The 15,366-nt window shown below is 39.2% G+C and overlaps 1 long non-coding RNA gene across 1 annotated transcript in view; it reads right to left on the bottom strand.

The window, feature by feature from the left end:
* Positions 1–12,945: 12,945 nt before the first annotated feature.
* The window catches only part of LOC113029922 (uncharacterized), a 46,980-nt gene continuing 44,559 nt past the window's right edge, over positions 12,946–15,366 (bottom strand). The window contains exons 3-4 of the long non-coding RNA XR_003273520.1: positions 13,266–13,405; positions 12,946–13,130 (exon numbers count right to left, since the gene is read on the bottom strand). This is a non-coding gene — a long non-coding RNA (uncharacterized LOC113029922). The remainder of the gene's footprint in view (positions 13,131–13,265; positions 13,406–15,366) is intronic.

The following is a 15,366-nucleotide window of genomic DNA, read 5'->3' as shown; positions in this document are numbered from 1 at the left end:
AGACTGAGTCAAATGGATAAGGTTGAGCCAACATCTAAAGGTTTCAATGGGTAAATTTTCAGAATTGGCAATGGCATAGGAGGAAAAGAGAAAAACTAAAAACTAAAAATACATAAGCTAAGTGCTACTTAGAGAAATTAACTAATCCTGTGAAGAGAAAAGAAAATTGCCGATGTGCTTCATAATTACATTTTCTAACTAACCAAAAGTAAAAAGAATGCCGTGGCCCTAATCCTTAAACCTTAAATTAATTCATAGTTCAGACTCAGAATGGGTTAAAGAACTAAAATCCAGGCATATATAAAGAGAAAACAGAGGTTTTCCCTTTATGTATGCTTGTTTCTGTCCCAGAGGCAGGAACAAAGGTTGTCAAATACAAACTATAAAACTACTACTATCTATAAGTATCTTCTAGGTTAAACATACACAAACAACACAACACTGATGCTGCAAAGTTGATGTGAATGAAAAATTGGCAGCCCTTTTAAAGTACCTGCTGTGACAAGTGCTGGAATCTTACTGGCTCACAGGACTGGGGTGTTGGTCCATTCAGCATTGAGGGAAAATAGGGCTAAAGGTGGAGAAGCTGAAAGTAAAATGAAACACAGTTGCAAATCCCAATTGGTACTTCAATGTTTTTATATTATGTGCTTGACTTCTTGGTTCTACTCAAGATAATTAGAAAATGTAAACTAGTATCATAAGAAATGATGATTTGAGCAATACTGTACTTTCAACTTTCCTAGTTTGTTGATGAAGAACTTCACTGCCATGCACAGAGCTGTAACAGCTACACCATCCAATAAGTTCGGATATACACTGTGGGATGAACCTCGGGGCCCCAAATCAGTGCTAACTTTTGCAAATGTCCTTAAATCTGACCCTTATATTGCATAACTTTCTTTGAAAGTCAGGTGAAATACTTTGTTTTTTATTTATTTATTTATTTTTGCCTGTCCCGTTTGGCTCTTTTGCCATCAGAATTGTTGTCTAAAGGCAAAGAAAGATGCCCAACGGATTTACTTTACCAAATTGACCATCCCAGCCTTGCCGTAATGGTCCATTTGATTCACCTTTTATTGTTTATTTTATTTTCACTTACTGAATACGGGACAGACTTGACTGGGGAAAAGAAGGGGAGAAAGAAAGAGGGAAAGAGAAACAGCTGAGAAGAGGGGCGGGGGAGAAGGGCAAAAGACAAAAACCAACAGAACGGGCAGAAAAAGAAAAAAAATGCATCTATCAATCACCTGGATCACCTGCTGAGAAAGAAAAAAGAAAACAAGCAGAAGAGAACAAGAGTAATAGAATAAACAACATCACAATGATATATGGGAATATGACAGTAAATACTAAATATTAAACATTATTGTGCAGCACATAAGATCAACAGAACACAGTGTGCTTTGAGGTAGGAGCCAAAAAGGGTGTAGTTTGTGGGTGTGACCACCCGTGTGTACACCTGTGAGCATGGACGCGCTTGTTTTTTTAAAAGGTTCCTTCATGTAATGATCTGCTAGAGGGTGTGGGGGGGCCACAGCCCCATCCTCCAGGGCATGAAGCAGGTATGGAGGAGATCAAAACTTCAGACATCCAGAGGCCCCCAGAACAAAAGAGACCAAGGAAGACTAACAGAGGGGCAGCCGCGCCACTGTCCCAGAAAGAGCTGAGGAGAGTCCCAGATGAGGGCTCACTCAGCAGCTGCGGAGCAGAAGCCAGGGGGGTTGCAGTGACGCGCCCGTGAGCTCCACCGGCAGCCAGCCGTGCCTGAGTGACCGAGCCCCAGGCCGAGAGGCCGGGGGCACCCCACCTCCGAAGTGGCCCGAGCGAGCCCCAGGCTCCAGGCCCCGATAAGCGGCCACCAAGGAGTGAGCCGGTGTGTACCTGGACGCCCATCCCCAGACACAAAGAACCACCAACGCACCGATGTCTGAGGGAGTCCGCCACTGGCAGGGGAAGTGGTGGTAGGGGGAGATAGGCCTCCAAACCTTGGAGGGCCTGAGATGTCCCCAGAGAGGTGGCGCCTGACACCCAACCTGACATATAGACACAGACATACAGGCGCACACAGATACAAACATCCATTCCCACCCTCATGCTCTCATATGCACTTACTCCACACTCAACCAACGTGGAGACAGACATGAAGAGATGCTGTACACACAATCACACTCCCCAAGCGTACTCTACGAACCGGGTCTAGGCACCCTTGCCCCTGGAAGGGGGGAACTGCACCCAGACCCAGGTGGTGTTACCCTTTTCCCTGCGGTGGGGGGAGGCAGACCGCCCCGACTCCGCAGCAGCAGGGAGGCCCCACACTCCAGACCGCAGTCGGACGGCCAACTCCTCCTTCTAGCCCCCCCGCTCCAGCAGGCCGCAGAGAATGGGGGTGAGAGAAGAATCCAAACCTCCCTCCACCCGCTCATTGTACTGTTGATGCATGTGTGTTCTAAGGTGCATTTAAAACCCAGGAGGGCATGGAGCTACCTGCCAAGGAGCAGCAGGTAAGCGCATGGTCCCTCCTGCTAGCCCTCAATGTCTACGTGTATTTAAAATTGAGAGGTGGGCAACGACGCCAGGGGTGAGGTGTACATCCTGATGGTACTTTGGATTCCGTGTATCGTGCCCACCCCCAAGATCCTATATGTATGTGTAATGAGAGTGTGAGTAATGTGAATGTCTAAGTTGTGGGATAAAATTGAGGCAGAGGCAGCCAGAAGGGGACGGGGGGGGGTAGTCTCCTCTGCGCCCTGGTGACATACCCCTACTCCAAAGTCCTGCATGTGTGGGTGGTTGTGGTGGAGCGGGAAGAGGGAGGCAGCTGGAGATGGGGAGGGAAGGAAGGGAGGTGAAATACTTCAACGCTCATCAAAACGTTAAAGGATAATAGCCTGGTCACCATCTCACAAAAAGAGATGTCTACCCTCATATTTGTCGAACCACCACTGCGAACTCATGGGGAGCCCCCAATAGTTTCCTTGTGTGTGTGTGTCACTGTAACACAACTTGCAAGCTAACTGACCCATTAAAATAGCAGAAAATGCCTCTTTATGCTGTAGCAAAAGACATGCCTATATCAAGTAACAGGAAATAATATTTAATGGGATTTAAAAACAAATATTTTATTTACTTTAAACATGTAAGCCTTTTAAATGTTTTATCATTTTGCATATGGTTGATAAGATGAACAGAATTAATAATGCATCAGGATAGGATCATTTTTCTTGCATGCCTATGCAAAGCATTTCCTGATGCCTCCTTTTCCTTTTTTCAGTTGGAACGAGCTGCCAGGTTTGGTTTATCTGATCTATCTGAAACTGTCACAATGCAAATCTCTACAACCTTCTGACACTTTATATTGATCTAAATCTGTATATAAGCATGATTTAAAAACAAAAGATGAAAATGTGAGTCAACAAGAATTTTTGCGAGATCTCTCAAAAGATCATCGTACTTTTTTTTTCTCCCATGTGTCTTGCAGGGCTCTGTAGAATTTAAAGCTGACAGAAATAGACATATTTATTTTTAAGACCTGTAATTATATCTTCAAATTTCATTTTAAAGTTTTCTTTAATTTACAAAGTCATAAAAAATGTTATATTTAGAAATGTGTTATGTAGGATTAAATGATTTTAAATGTTAAAAAATGATCAATGTTTGAAGAATAATATCCTAAATGTTTATTTAATCAAATTACCTTGAATCTATATCTGCTCTTTCTAACATACCAAATCAACTAAAATAAAATCTGTTTTTCAAAAATATAAGCACAATCTAATCAATGTGTTTGAAACAGATGTTATGTTTTGTCTCCTGTAACACATTTTAAATAAGATGCCAGCAATGTTTTAAAAAGTACATTAAACAGTAGCATAATATTTTATTTTGGTTTATTTTTTCTGGTTCGGTTTATTTTTTATAGTTAGGAGACATACTGTCCCCCATAACTATATCTGTCAAGATTTATTATAGACAGAATTCATGGCCCAGGTCAAAATTGATTTGGAATATATTGTGAAATATGAACTGTATGTAAAGGTAAAGGTCTGTCCATCCTTTGGGCCCCAGGACAGTAGAGGGACTCTAAGTGGTTGCTACTGCTGCTTTGTTACTAGAAGCCAAACTGAAGACGATAAAATGCCTTGTGAAAAACATCTTGATCTATTGTTGTCATTGGTGGATATTTCATGATTCCCAACTTGGTGTGTGTGTGTGTGTGTGTGTGTGTGTGTGTGTGTGTGTGTGTGTGTGTGTGTGTGTGTGTGTGTGTGTGTGTGTTTATTTGCCTTTATCCGACTGAACTCAAGTATTGACATGCAACAAAAAAGTATTTCTTTGGAATACTGACACACTTCTATTTGGATGAAAATATGAGGAACTGACTCATTAGTAATGCCAACATTTATTAAGTAAGACTGGTAGCAGTCTTTGCCTCGCCATCTGTGCTTGGTGAATAACATCCACATTTCACAGCTGGTGTTCAGCACTGACAACTATACTGTATGTTTGCTTGGGTGAACACATAAGAGAAACAAATGAACCAAGAAGAAACAAAAACAGCACTGCAGAAACATTTTAGATGTGCTTCACAGTATAGAGCTCTATAGCTGTGTATATACTTATGTGACAGATCACCTACCTCTTTTCTTTCTCTGTGCTGCTTGACTTGAAACTGTCAATAAAAATCAAGGTACAGCACATACCATATTCCTAGTTAGACTGCATTTCAGACACCTTGGGATTCTAAAATGTCAAACAACACACTTGAAAAGTTCGATGAAACAGTTCTTGTAGGTGGAGTTTTGAGCTGGAAATTTGGGCTTTATCACATATGATTTCTAGTAGCAGATGGTATGACATCACTTCTTACATATGCAAAAGTAAATTGCTTAATATTACATTTGAAATTTACTATATTTAAACTTAAATTATATTTGAGTAAAGCGTCTCTTTGTCCTAACTTTCTCCCCTCACCCTAACCTTCCCACTCTAAACAAAACAGTTGGGGATCATTGTGATTGTTGGGGTTTTCTCTGTTTTGTCTGTCTGTAGGGTCTTTAACTTACAATATAACAACAACTGTTGTTGTGATTTGGTGCTATATAAATAAAATTGAAGTGAAGCAGAATCTAAACCATAGAAACTAAGAAAGCAGACCAAAGCAAAAACAACACCAAACCATGCAGGGGGTGATAATTTACAGACAGTAAACTTGTGTAAAGCTTTTCCGACACATAAACTCGTACTCTTGAAAGAATCTGAGGTATGTGCCTCACACTTCAGACACTGCATACACATATTTTTTTTTTTTTTTGAGAAAGTCGAGCCTGTTACAGCGATGTGGAAATGGGGGGAAAAAAATTCAAGATGGAATTTAACATGAATAAATTAGTTTAACACCTCTTCCTTATTTTATATAATTTATCTGTTTTTATACATTTACCATACAGTTAGCAAATGACTGGATTCCTGCACAGTGGTGGTTTTGCAAATTCAAATTGACCATTTTTTTTGTCTGTGTAGTTTGGTGGTGGTGCACAACTTTTGGCTGGCCTTCTCCTTTGTTTGTCTGATGCCATGAGGGCCATCTGCCATTCTTATTCGCCTGCTCTGTTTTGTTGGAATGTCACATCTTTATTTGAGTGGTGAGAACATTTCATTTTTGCAAACTTAAAACCCCCAAAAACCCATAATAGAAGCATGTTTGTAGAGCCTTGCTTCAGTTATGGTGACTGTTCACAGATTGCCTACCTACAACGACCTGCATCACTGTTAAAACACACATGAAATGCATAATTGTATGAAAACTTATATTTCCTATGCATATCCAGACTGAAACACGTATGTCTTTGTTAAAAACTAATGTTAGCCTAGTGCAACTACCTTGTTTTAGTTGTGGTAGCTACCTGGGTTATGTGCTACTTCAGTATCATCGATTTACTTTTGCTGTGTGATTTATTACTATTACTGAAGGCTACTTGCCACCGAGCTAACATTGTTAGCCGGCGTTAGCTGAGGTTAGTTCAAAGACTGCAGACTGTTAGATTTTGCTAGCTGCAAATAATCATGTGCAGTTCTGAAAGCAGTCTATGAACTAACCTCAGCTAACACCAGCTAACAATGTTAGCTCGGTGGCGAGTAGCCGTCAGTAATAGTAATAAATCTCACAGCAATAGTACATTCATGTAGTTGTGAAAAGCATGACAATATATTAAGTAATCCAAAGTATTCAGAATATGTTACTCACATTGAATAACATAACGGAATAGGTTACAAAATACATTATGGGGGAAGTATTCTGTAATCTGTAGTGGAATACATTTTAAAAGTAACCTTCCAAACACTGCCTAGATTATATTATAACATTAGAGAATCGTTGACACCCATCTTATGTCCAGTAAGCAATGATTTGTTGTAAAAACTGGTTGAATTCAACAGCATTTCAATTACTTATTTTACCTCAAAGTAAGAAACCAAGCAAAACAAAATTTCATTTAATCAAATTTGGCCAGTTTTATATTTCAACACCTGTTCCGCATCATAAATAAAACTTTTTCAGATAAATAAAATACAGAGAAGTTCTTGTCACTTCATGGTTTATGATAAGAATGACTGCAAACAGGTCTAAAAAGAAATGTATTTACTTGTGTAACATGTGAAATTTTCACACTAAGTGATGTAGACAAGTAACATTTCAATAACTAAATACTACTTTTTATTCATGAAAGCCTTTCATTCCAGTATGAATACAGAATTTTACTTAAAACCACTCTTACAACATACAGTACAGTACAGTGTGGTTGTAGGTGATCTGTCATGTTATGATGAGTCTTGCTTAAACGATCTCTCAGCAGCACCATTAAGATGGTATATGTCACAAAGTGTGACCATAGGCTTTTTTTCTTTTTAAGTGCCTGGGTAGGAGTTACTGCTGATATTTTCATTCTTGCTGCAATGAGGGCCCATGGGTATTTCTAACACATTAGTGCTTTAGAGGATAGCTCCAAGCCAGTGCCATACCACTATGTTTGAACTCAGAAAAGACAGGGTGTTTCTTTTTGTAGTCATTAATGGATCCATTTTCTTTATAGATATCCTCCCATTTCTGAACAGCACCGAGCCATGACTGAATAAAGAGATGTAATGCAATGTTAAGTATCTGATGTAATAGACTGTTTAGTGTAGAGGCTGTGTCATTCACCATAACATAATAAATATTTTGCAAGAGTTAGAGCAAATCTGGCTTCAACATTAAAAGCTAAATGACTGTCACTTTGACTACATTCAAAATTGAGTAAAGCATATATTGGATAAATCAGAAACACCTTTACATCAGAGACAGCACAGCTCTTTTTACCTGGTTATATACTAAAACAGAGTTAGAATAGAACTTCTGTTTATAAGAAATGGAAAGAAGATAATATAAGAAGTACAATTAATGGAAAAAACAAGAATTATAGAAAAATGTTTGATAAATATTAGTAAAATTTTTAAAAAAAAGTTTATATAGCATAATTAGTGGATTTAAAATGTAAAAATGTAGAAAAAGAACTAAAAAAGAACAGATGTTTCTTTAGGTTGGAGGTGAAGTTGTTTGACACTGAGAGAAGCTTGGTTGCAGAGCTTGCATTGCACGGTCAGATTTCACCCATCCCTTTCTTCTTTAAATGTGAAGTGGTGTCAGAATTTTCAAGTAAGAAATGCATTCCTGCCTGTGCATTGCTGGCTCTGTTGTGTTGGCTGCGGGTCCATTGTGTAACTGACGCCACCAACATTAACAGGACACTTATATTAGAGCTTCTTATTGCATGTTTTGTTTGGGTTTCCGGCAATGAGTAGAATTACCAAAGTTAGAGAAGGAATAGCCTAACATCTAAACAGTGTTGGGAAGGTTACTTTTAAAATGTATTCCACTACAGATTACAGAATACATGCCCCAAAATGTATTTTGTAACGTGTTCTATTACGTTACTCAACGAGAGTAACGTATTCTGAATACTTAATATATTGTCATGCTTTTTACAACTACATGAATGTACTATTGCTATGTGATTTATTACTGTTACTGAAGTCTGTGAAGGTTCTCAGTCATCCAGGTCTTCGTAGTCAAATCGCTGAAAAAAGTGCAGCCTTACCTAATGTCCACCCTACTGTTACTCTTTTTATATTAAGATTGAAAAATCTAGCATGAGGGTGGGAATGGATGTTTGTATCTGTGTGCGCCTGTATGTCTGTGTCTATATGTCAGGTTGGGTGTCAGGCGCCACCTCTCTGGGGACACCTCAGGCCCTCCAAGGTTTGGAGGCCTATCTCCACCCACCACCACTTCCCCTGCCGGTGGCGGACCCCCTCAGGTGTCGGTGTGTTGGTGGTTCTTTGTGTCTGGGGGTGGGCGTCCGGGTACACACCGGCTCACTCCTTGGCGGCCGCTTGTCGGGGCCTGGGGCCTGGGGCTCGCTCGGGCCCCTTTGGAGGTGGGGTGCCCCCGGCCTCTCGGCCTGGGGCTCGGTCACTCAGGCACAGCTGGGGGCCGGCGGAGCTCACGGGCGCGTCACTGCAACTCCCCCTGACTTCTGCTCCGCGGCTGCTGGGCGAGCCCTCATCTGGGACTCTCCTCAGCTCTTACTGGAACAGTGGCGCGGCTGCCCCTCTGTTGGTCTTCCATGGTCTCTTGTGTTCTGGGGGCCTCTGGATGTCTGGAGTTTTGATCTCCTCCATACCCGCTTCACACCCTGGAGGACGGGGCTGTGGCCCCCCCACACTCCCTAGCAGATCATTACATGGAGAAACCTTTGGAATGCAAGCATGCTGATCCACACAGGTATGCACACATGGGTATTCACAGACGCGGACTAAAGCTTTCTTGGCTGCTGCCTCAAAGCACACTGTGCGCTGTCTATCTTGCGTGCTGCACAATATCGTTTATTATTTAGTAAATATTGATATCTATGACTAGCTAGTTTATTGTGATGGTGCTTTGTTTTCTCTATTATTATGTTGCTCTTTGTTGTTTGCTGTCTCCTCTGTTTGTTTTTTTTGTTTGTTTTTTTTTTCTCCATACAGGTGACCCAGGAGTTCTTTTTTTTTTTTTTTCTCTCTCTTCCCCCCCCCCCCTCTCACCGTCTCTTCTCCCCTTTGGTTTTCTTTCTTTCTCTCCCCCTCTTTCTCTCATTCATTCCCCCTGTCCTATTTATAAAAAAAAAAAAAATAAATAAAAAAAAAAAAAAAATGACAAAGGATGAACTGAAGCTCTGCCATCACGTAATGTCGCATACTGCTGTTTCTGATGTCATTTAAAAAAAAAAAAAAAAAAAAAAAAGATTGAAAAATCTAGTTGGTATTGGTATGGCGAGTAACCTTCAGTAATAGTGTCTGGACTTCTTTAAGTTACTTGAAGGCGTTTCACCTCTCAGCCGAGAAGCTTCTTCAATTCTAAGGTCAAATGGTGGGTGTGTTTTGTTTGGGTTTCCAATGGCTTGTAATAGAGCTGGGCGATAGAACGATAATGATATGTATCGCGACATAACTTTTTTTCGATAGAAAAATTAAACTATCGCGATAGACCTCGCCGCTCTTGTCGTCTTAAAAAAAAAAAAAAGAACAGCCAATCCAAATTAAGTAGCGCAGAGCCGAACCAATCACAGCCGCAGCGTCACGTCACGTGACTTGTTACGTACAGCACAAGTGCCAAGCCGCACATGTGTATTTGTTTGGGAAGCAGCCAGCAACCGTGCCGCCCGGGTAATGGAGGAAATGAGTGTGCCGACTACAAAAATCAACCGAGCGTGACCGAAGGTTACCGAAGAGAAAACAGATGATGGTTCCAATGCCGGAGAGATTGTCGAATGGAAGAGCCATAAAAGTTCCGTAGTGTGAAGGTATTTCGGCTATTTCAAGTCTGACAAAAAACAGAGTAGCGTGCACTGTAAATTGTGCCGAAAGCAAGTCTGGAAATACAATAAACTGGTGCATGCGTACGTCCACACGTACCCGGGTATTTTTGAAAACGCAGATTTTTCTATGCGTTTGCACATTTCGTCCACACGTAAACGGCGTTTTTGGTCACTGAAAACGAAGATTTTTAAAAACTCCGTCTTTGCATTTGCGTGTGGACTAGAAAAACGGAGAAAACGCAGCGTCAAAGGTGTGCTCATTTTTTGACGTCACACTGTGCGCCACATTATTGTTTCGGTGAAATGAATTTCTACAATACTGTTACTGTAATTCTACTCTCTGCAGTGTTTAAATGCTTACATATACACACAGTTACTGTCCCTCCACACATACGACTCGGTTCTGCTTCTATGCCCCAGCTTTGTTTACTTTTTCCCACCGAGGCTTCTAGACTTCTGATTGGCCAACATTTCTGCACGGTTAGGAATCTAGCTCCACCTGCTGCTTTGGCATGTTCATAGCAGCGTTTTCCTTCATTTCTCCCTTTATGTGTGGACGGGATTATTTTTTAAAACGAAAACGGAAAATCTCCGTTTTCAAAAATACGTGTGGACGTAGCCTCAGTCTCTGACTGGAAGCGCTAATTCGTCATTCGGCTTTTGTCAGACTAAAGTAACTGTTAATACTGTTTGAAAACCTAAGCTATACAACAAGGAGAGATTGAGAATTTCCTTTTAGTTCTCAGTTTATTTGATATTGACAAAAGTTAGTCGGTTTTGTCTGTTCTTCTGTAAAACAAACTAAGATTTATTTTTAGAATTAATATTTTGTTTCTAAGTGGAATTGACAATTTAGTCTGTTTCGTTTGTTCTATTTTGAAACTTAAACGCTTTAGCGGCTGCCTTTTGTGTAGTTTGCAATATTTGCCTTTATTTATCTGAAAAAGTCTCATGTTCCTTAAGTACATCTACCCTGTTGAACTTATTATGGGAAATAAATATTTAAATAAAAACAAGCTGCTGATTATTTCACATTTTACTTGTGAGCAACGGCACATTTAAATCTTACAAATATAGTTATTTGGCTTATATCGTGATAGATATCGTTATCGCCTGAAATGAAAAAAACATATCGTGATATGAAAAAATCTTATATCGCCCAGCTCTAGCTTGTAATTACCAAAAATATAGAGTTCATAGCCTTATGAAGCAGGAAAATACCGCCATGCAATCCATTTATTTAAACAAAAGTAACTGTATTCTGAATACCACCTTTTTAAAGGGTAACTGTAACAGAATACAGTTTCTCATATTTTGTATTTTAAATACATAACATGTATTCCGTTACCCCCAATACTGAATGCAAGACATATATACAATTTATTTACTAAGATCATTCATTAGAGCACATATCACATATCACAAATCACCTTTCTGTAAAAATCACTGCATGCCCCTGGTGTAAAAGGGCTAATACATATGAAAATGGTTTGCCAAAAATGGTGCAGTAAGGTGATGACATGCAGATTTAACTCAGACCGATAGAAACTATACCTAGTATTTATACCTGTCTTTTTTGTACTATTAAGTTATCTCTTTTTAAATTGTTATTTATCTCTGGGGCAGAGGTTTTCACACTCCATTATTTCCAACAGGCTGTTCAATTTCTGCTGGACGTGGAACTGTGGTGATCAGGTGGCCACATTGTATTGTATTTATGTGTGATTGTAGGAACACGATGCCTCATTAGACCTTTAGTGCCCTGGCTCACCGCAGCCCCATCCAAACACAATAGCCCCTCTTATTATATCTGTCTCTCGCCCACCTGACCACTCCATGGAGAGCTACGGCAGCCATACTCAAGCTGTTCGAGATCATTGGCGACTGGGACCTTTTGTATATTGTAACATCTGCACACTGGCTGCTTGTGAAAAGGTCTGGCACTCAAAAAAAAAAAATCAGCTTTTTTTTCTTACCTGCCTCTCTGAACTCTACCCGCTGTTTTTTCTCTCTCTGCTCTTTTTCATTCTCTTGAGGCTGTATATAATTTCGATTTGACCAACCTTACTTGATATTACTCAGCATTTTCTCCCTTATTATTTTTCCCCAACCACTTCCCTGATGGCTTTGACTTTCCTGTAACCAAACCATGTCTATAACATAGCTGTTCCATCTAATCTGAACCCAACATACATTCACATACACATCTGTGTTCTCCATCTCTAGCTCCCCACCTGTATATATCTTGATGAATGATGAATGTTTACATATGATACAGTATGTTTTGGCATGGAGCACAACATTGGGAATTTTTTTATAGAATAATATGAAAGACTTGTAACAGTGTTACAGTTTTTCCATCTATTCACCTTCAAGTTATAAAATACAATGCATACTTAGTGCAGGCAGCATGCACTGTGTGTCTTTGTCTTATGGGTTTCCGATGGTGGTTTTTGATTATTCTATGATTACTTAAAAAACCTATAAAGCTCCACCTAAACAATTATTTTGAATGAATAATTAAGTATTAAATTACCCACATTGAATAAGTAGGAAGAACATAACCAAAAAATACCTACAACATGTGAGATGCAATCCTCTTTTCATATGAGATGTTATGTTTATATGTAAAAAATAACTCAGTTCAGTTTAATTATATAGCATACAAATCACAACAACAGTTGCCTCAAGGCACTTTACATTTCATGGTAAAGACCTGCTATAATACAGAGAAAACAGAGAAAAACAGATGTTCACACAAGGCCATGAACACCTGCTTAGGGCCACATAAAGAAAAATCAAGGTCAAATATGTTTTTGATTAATGGGTCATTAATTGCCACAAACACCAGGAGCAGATAGCATATTCCAATTATGCTCATTAATTGAGTATAGATTTGTTGTGACCCACCCCAGCTGATAAAACTTGGGACAGCATGACAGATTAATAAGACTCAAAGTAACAAACAACAAGCAACTTCTGAATCCGGAAATGTTTGTTTTTTGCTAGGCGGAATTTACTTATTAAATAAATTCAGTTCATGCTCCTTTTTTTGTTATCTGTCTAAAAATAATGAATAAGAAGAAATGGAGAGTCTTGTAAATGTATTAACACAAAAGTAAATTGGCTATTTTCATAAATATTCAGACCCTTGGGTTAAGACACTCTCAGTTGCACTCTGGTGCCTCCTACTGTCAATGGTCCTTGAGATGCTTCTTCAGCTTGATTGGAGTTCACCTATGCATAATTAAATTTATTGTACAGAAGTAATTGACACAGACCCAAAATGCCAGTTTTTGCCTATGTAAAGTTTTCCAGGGGATCTTATATAGTAGAGCAAAATAATGACATGTAGTCAAAAGAATTACTCACAGACCGGCAACAAAGGTGTCAGGGCTTGTGTCTTTTGTGGATGCGAGGAAAGGAGGACCCAAACGCTGGACTCACAGGTAGGTGAAGGCTGGTGTTTATTATGACGAGATGATCGGCTAAACATAAGATGACTGGCTGAACTGAACACACGCACAGAGTAGACAACATCAACATCAATGAATGACACTGAACAGAGAGAAACTGAGGGGTTAAGTACACTAGCTAATGATGATGATTAGGGACCGGTGAGATCGCAGCTGAACATAATGAAACAGGAAGTAGAACTAATGACACAGAGAAAGGGCTGGCACGGTGAAACGGGAGACATGAATGTGGAACATAAACTGAACATGAACTGAAAACACCAGGTGAACCACCCAGGAACCCTGACAAAAGGATTGTTTTGAGGTACAGATCTGAGGAAGGGTACCTGAAAGTGCCAATCTACAATGATAGCATTAATGTTTTTATAATGGCAGACATATGAAACAGCCAACAGGTTCTTAGTTTTAGTCCTAATAGAGGACAGGAAGACATTTAATCAAAAGATATCCAAGAGTTCTTTCTGTGGTGAACATCCACACGCTATCACTAAAACCTCTTCTTATGAGAAGACCCATATCAGTCTATTGGGAACTTAATGACTTTCTGATTGTGACAAGCAAAATTCTTGAATCTGATGAAATTAAGCTAGAATTCCTAATTGTGTGTCTGATGAAAACCAGACACCACACAGCCAGCTAACCAGAGCATCACATACAATATTAATGCTTTCCCAACAGTCAAGCATGGCAGTGACATTATGAGGATGTGTTTTTGTGACCCTGTGAACGACTAGTTCAAGCAAATAGTAAGTATTTTGGGTTGAATATGGAAAGATAAAGAGAAATGCTAAGTAATTCCAGTAAGGTAATAACTTTAAGGATATCACTAGTTAAACCAAGGAGTGACTATAAAGAAAACTTTAGAGTCAGGATGTCAGACCACAAATAAAACGATATTAATATAAAATATAATGTTTAATATAAACATTTATTTATTAAGAGTACTTGTTAAGGAAATGTATTATGGCAAAATTATTGTTACAGATATCTGTCTTCTTTTATAGGTGAGAAAAAGCAAACAGCCTAACTGGAAACATCACCAACTGGTACAGGATGTGGATGACCAAAAAACTCTGCAGCAGGAAAAAATAGCAGAACACCACCAACATCCATCTGCTGAACATCAGTGGTGTTGGTGAACCCTAGTGATATAAAACATAATATATTCTTACAACCTGTTCAACCAGTTACCATTTGGCAAGTGATACAGAGCACTGTCATATTTCTTGGCTTTTTAAGCCAGGAAAAAGAAACTTCTGCAGGCTGCTGAACTAATCTTAGACACCATCAAAGTAGCTGGGCAAATTATCAAATTACTTTAGGTTCGTTTTGACTTATTATTAAAATTTCAGGTTAGATTTCTTTCTGGAACTACTGCAGTTTCCTTTTGGGACTTTGTGTTGGATAGTTATAATGACATCTTAAATTTTCTGATAGCTGTAAAGTGTAATTGTAGAAATTTAACTGGTTTGTTTACTTTGTTTGCTTCAATTAAATACACCAAGAATATGCTTTTGCACATATTTTATGGTGTAATATATATATATATATATATATATATATATATATATATATACCAAAAACATACAGTCAAAGCTATAAAGAGGTACCCTTAGGGTAAAGAAGAGTGGGAATTTCTGCAACAGATAGTATGCCTATGCAGAACTCTGCTCTCGACATCAAGGAGTCATTCTGGGATTAAAGAAGAACCAGAAGCAAAGAGCAAAAGAGATCAGCTCTTTTAGATGCTTAGAACAATGTATCTGCCAAGTGCTTTGTGGAGCAGGGAAAGTATTTTACTGCTATTGTTAAATAATTATCAACAGTACCATTGCATTAAGAATATAATTTGCAGCATGGATATTGCATTTAGAGGTTTAAACAGTGTGTGTGTCTTTCAGAAAGACTAAGTTGCAGGCTGACAGGAAGTTGCAGAGAGTTTGCAGAAGTGAAAGCAGAAAGTTATTTTGAGCAGCAGGCTAAGACGAGGCTTTAAC

The sequence above is a fragment of the Astatotilapia calliptera genome, chromosome 9, assembly GCF_900246225.1.
Source record: "Astatotilapia calliptera chromosome 9, fAstCal1.2, whole genome shotgun sequence".
In the NCBI taxonomy this organism is placed as follows: Eukaryota; Metazoa; Chordata; class Actinopteri; order Cichliformes; family Cichlidae; genus Astatotilapia; species Astatotilapia calliptera.
Note: the sequence above shows the minus strand (reverse complement) of the source record. Positions and strands in the feature narration are given on the sequence as shown.